The sequence below is a fragment of the Penaeus vannamei genome, chromosome 17 (assembly GCF_042767895.1).
Source record: "Penaeus vannamei isolate JL-2024 chromosome 17, ASM4276789v1, whole genome shotgun sequence".
Lineage (NCBI taxonomy): Eukaryota > Metazoa > Arthropoda > Malacostraca > Decapoda > Penaeidae > Penaeus > Penaeus vannamei.
The window spans coordinates 16832020-16837019 of record NC_091565.1 but is presented as its reverse complement, the minus strand read 5'-3'; positions in this window follow the sequence as shown (position 1 = coordinate 16837019).

Here is a 5000-nt window from a genome sequence, read left to right as displayed (position 1 = left end):
TAATGATGATGAAACTATTATCATTATTAGTAGTAACAATAATGATACGACAACAGCAATGATAATGATAGTGATTGAAATTATTCTTATCATTATCGTAACAATTACAAAAGTCGAAATGATGATAATAATGATATCAGGATAAAAGCAATAATGATAATCATAATTATAATCATAAGTTAACGCCGATAACGACTGCTGGTACTGCTGCTGCTACTACATTGGAAGATGCTAATAACAATAATGATAAAAAAGAGAAAGAAAAACAAATAACGACAATTATAATGGTACTGGTGCTGATAATGACGATGAGGAAGAGGAGTTTGACTATGACTATGATGATGTTGATAATAAAGATAATGATGATGATGATGATAATGTTCATTATGGTAATGATGATGACGTTCACTGTGGTACTAATGATGATGAGGCTGATAACGGTAATGCTGTTGCTGTTGATGTGATGATCATTATCATGACGATGATGACGATACTAATTAGTCTATTTGATAATAACAGCAACGACAACAACGATAATGATTAGAGAGATTATAATAATAAAAGAATCAGGAATAAGCATTTATTATAGCTACAATAACCCCATGCAAGAACAACTATTTGAAGTTGCTTTTAAATAGTCTGTGACCATACTCTCACAAGACGCAGTTTTAATTAAACTCACTTATGATTACAAATGTTATTCAACCACATTGTAACTCTTCCCAAGCACTTTCTTCAAACACCATGCATTAATTATGTTGTTCATGTTACTTCCTCAAGTTTGTTTTATAATGGACAAACTTTAAATGTAAACTTAATCAACTGTTTAAATAAGTAATCTTATTATTAAATATGTTTTGTCCAACTTCTGCTTTATTAAGTACGTTTTTTTATATTGTATAGATTTAACCCGTTAGGAAAATCGTATTTGCAAAGATGATAACAACAATCACGGTGGTTTTAGTATCATGCTCGTAATGGTGAAACACAGAACGATAGAAAATGAAAATAAAATTTATCAATAATAGAATGTACATGTTATGAAAGCAGCAGAAACAAGCATTATAGAAATTCCAATAATAATCATAATGATAATTGCGATAATAACATTAATGATCATGGTAATAACAGCAACGACAATAAGATCAAGACCAACATTGCTGCTGAGGGTAATATAATGATAATGATGGTGATGATGAAGATGATGATAACGATGACGATGACGACGATAACGATGGTGATGATGGCGATGACGATGGTGATGATGGTGATGATGACGATGATGCTGATGATTATGAAGATGATTATGATGATGCCAATGATTATGACAATCTAGAATTAACCCTTCACGATAACTAACTGCAGACTTTGCAGTACAATGGCGATACCAACTAAAATCCATAGAGATTTTAAGCATTTAGTGAATAAATGTCAAGTGTACCTAGACGTTAATATTGCCAGAAATGAAAAGGAATCCCCTTAGCTGAGTCGCACTAAGAAATGACCAAACAAGCACCGACGGGATTCTTCTTGACGGAAACGATAGTAAAACAAAATAACGAAATCACGAACGACTCCCAGTATACAGTTCAGAGAGTATCTACAGACAATTTGCAAATGATCATAGAGAGCTACGCAATGGTTTGCAAAGTTGCGTGTCTAATCTTACCAGCATCATTTTGCAACACAGCGTACACGTAGGTCTTTGATAAGGAGTCTAGAAATGTGCCAGAGTCGTGTTCAAAGCGACGTTAAGGGGAATTGGGATTAACATTGTGAGGGTGAAGATCTCGGTGTATATGTATGTGCGGTAGAGGGAGAGGAATGTTTATATTAAGAACAAAAGGAATGTTTATACTAAGAACAAAATTATTGATTATATTAAGAACAAAGGGAATGTTTATAGTGAGAACAAAAGGAATGTTTATGGTAAGAACAAAAGAAATGTTTATATTAAGAACAAAAGGAATGTTTATAGTAAGAACAATAGGGTTGTTTATAGTAAGAACAAACGGAATGTTTATAGTAAGAACAAAAGGAATGTTTATAGGGAGAACAAAAGGAATGTTTATGGTAAGAACAAAAGGGATGTTTAAAGTAAGAACAAAAGGGATGTTTATAGTAAGAACAAAGGGAATGTTTATAGGGAGAACAAAATGAATGTTTATAGTAAGAACAAAGGGATGTTTAAAGTAAGAACAAAAGGGATGTTTATATTAAGAACAAAAGGAATGTTTATAGTGAGAACAAAGGGAATGCTTATAGGGAGAACAAAAGGAATGTTTATAGGGAGAACAAAAGGAATGTTTATAGGGAGAACAAGAGGAATGTTTATAGGGAGAACAAAAGGAATGTTTATAGTAAGAACAAAAGGAATGTTTATATTAAGAACAAAGGGAATGTTTATAGGGAGAACAAAAGGAATGTTTATATTAAGAACAAAAGGAATGTTTATGGGGAGAACAAAAGGAATGTTTATATTAAAACAAAACATAGTAGATGAATGAAGATCATTGCTGATGAAACTACAGTATTAAGGATGAAATATAAACCAAGCTAAAGGAAACTAGAAAGAAAACGGAACAAGGAATATTGATAGGAAGTAAAGAATACAAACGAAAGCACATACATAGTGAAAAGTTTATAGGTAATCGTTTAGATAAATGGTTATAATTGCTGAGAATAGATCTCATATGTGTAAATAATTAAGATCGAGAAGTACATATACAGTGTATGTAAACCACTGAGGGAGTGTTGTTCTGTGTGTACAATGCAAGAGATGTTTAACAAATACAGTAATGGCAGTGCAAAAGGCAAAGTAAGATTAATTAATGCCAGAAAATAGGAACGGTGCGAGCTGGAATTGCCATAGGGCATGATAAAAAAGAAAACAAAAAGAGAGTAATAAGGCAGACAGATTGAAGCCACAGCAAAGGAAGTGAGGTACAATAGAGTATCGTCAAAGAGAAACAGATGGAAATGTTAACAGAGCAACACCAGCTGTTGTTCGCTGTAGGGTAAAATAACAGGGAAGAGTAGTAGTTATACTAAAGCACCTGCATTGTGTTACCTTGTCTGCAGGATATTGACGCATATACAGATAGATATGAGAATCTCTCTCTCTCTCTCTCTCTCTCTCTCTCTCTCTCTCTCTCTCTCTCTGTCTCTCTCTCTCTCTCTCTCTCTCTCTCTCTTTCTCTCTCTCTCTCTCATTGTTCTTATGCTTTATAGATGCATAAAAATCATCTTGTATTTTTTGCAAGATGTATAAGCATGAGGAGTGATTATATATGTAAAACTTCAACACACTAAAAAAGAGTGCAATTTCTATTTCATTATTTACAATTCATTCAGCTGAGACTCAATATGGCGCGGGTTGTTTCAGAAAAAAATGTGTTGTTCTAACATGAAAAAGAAAAAGGGAAAATGTTCAGCGTTATCCATTGCATTTTTGGCCAAAGGAAAAAAATGTGTCAGAGCAATCCTATCACGAAAAAAGAAAGAAAAAGAATGTAAAAGAAATGGACGTAGATAAATGGCCAAGAGAGAATCGAAACATTAAGCAACACTGCAATCACTGCCCGCTTATTCGGACAACACTCACAACCCACTTATTCGGACAACAATGGCCGATAGGAAGATGGAACACCGGGTCGCTTCTCTCCCAAATATAAATAAATAAAGACGAAACAGATGTAAAAATCGAATTTCAAAGAGTTCACTTTGGACGGCTGAGTGAATTTATTTGCCCTGAGTCAGGTATATATACACTGTGCCGATTGTATTTCGCTTTGATTGATGTGGACATTGGCTGTGTGTGCTCTGTACAGCGAAGTACAGACGTATGGATAAATGTGTCACACTAAAATAAAAAGTGATTGGGAGAAACAGAAAGAGTGGGTTATTGATACATTGCAACAATTATAAAGAAGGGTACACTAAAAATTGGTTAAACTTTATTTGTTCAACTGAAAGGTAAATTTGTGTGAGCTAGTACTGCCAGTCGGATGTCAGTCGCCCTGCCATAAGTCACAGGAATACAGGATACTAAAGTAGAGGACGAATACTAGAATGTGTGAGCCTTACCTCCTTCACCCCCTTTCTCCCTTACAACTTCCCCATACCCTTTTTCTCCTTACCCAGCTCTTCCCTTAATTAACTCACAGGCAGATGATAAAGTATAAAATATATAAATCTCGCCCCCTCCCTCCTCTATAACTTTCTCCCCTCTCTCCCCCCCCCCTCTTCCGTTACCCATCATTTTTCCCCATTAATCCCCCCCACCCCATAAGCTCGAATTTCCCCTACTTCACTCCTCCCTTTCATTCCTTCCCCACAGCTTCCTGATTTTTTCTCTCTTTCCCTTCTCCTCCTCCCTCCCTCCCTACCACTCCCCACCCTTTACCCCATCGAAGCTACCCTTCTTCTTTCCCAACACCCTACCCCTCCCCACTCCTTACCCTTGTTCCTTCCTCCCTCCCTCCATCCATCCTTCCCTCCCTCCCTCCTTCCCTCCCTCCCTACCCCTCCCAGCCCCTCCACCCTTCTCCCTTTTCCTCTCTAATAACGCATGTCCCGACCGGCCCAGGGGCACGAGGACAAGCCAGACAAGAGACACGCCGTACTTGTTGTAGGCAAGAGCGAAGTAGTGCCCGGCTAATGGACGGCTCTCCCTCGGGTAAATGGCTTTGTTTGTCACCAGATATACGGGCTGAATGTCTGAGCCGGTCGTAGGTGTGTTCTGCGTTGGCGTGGAGGGTTGTGTTTGTGGGCGTCGAGATGGGATTGTGGTGCATGGGCAGAGAGAGGAACACGTACATACAGACAGACACAGACACAAACACGCACGCACGCACGCACGCACGCACACACACACACATGCATACACATTTATGCGTATGTATATATGCATGTACGGTATAGAGAAAAGAATGTTTATATTAAGAAATAAAAAATATATACATATCCCTTTAGTGTCCCTTTATTAATTGACTTTAAAT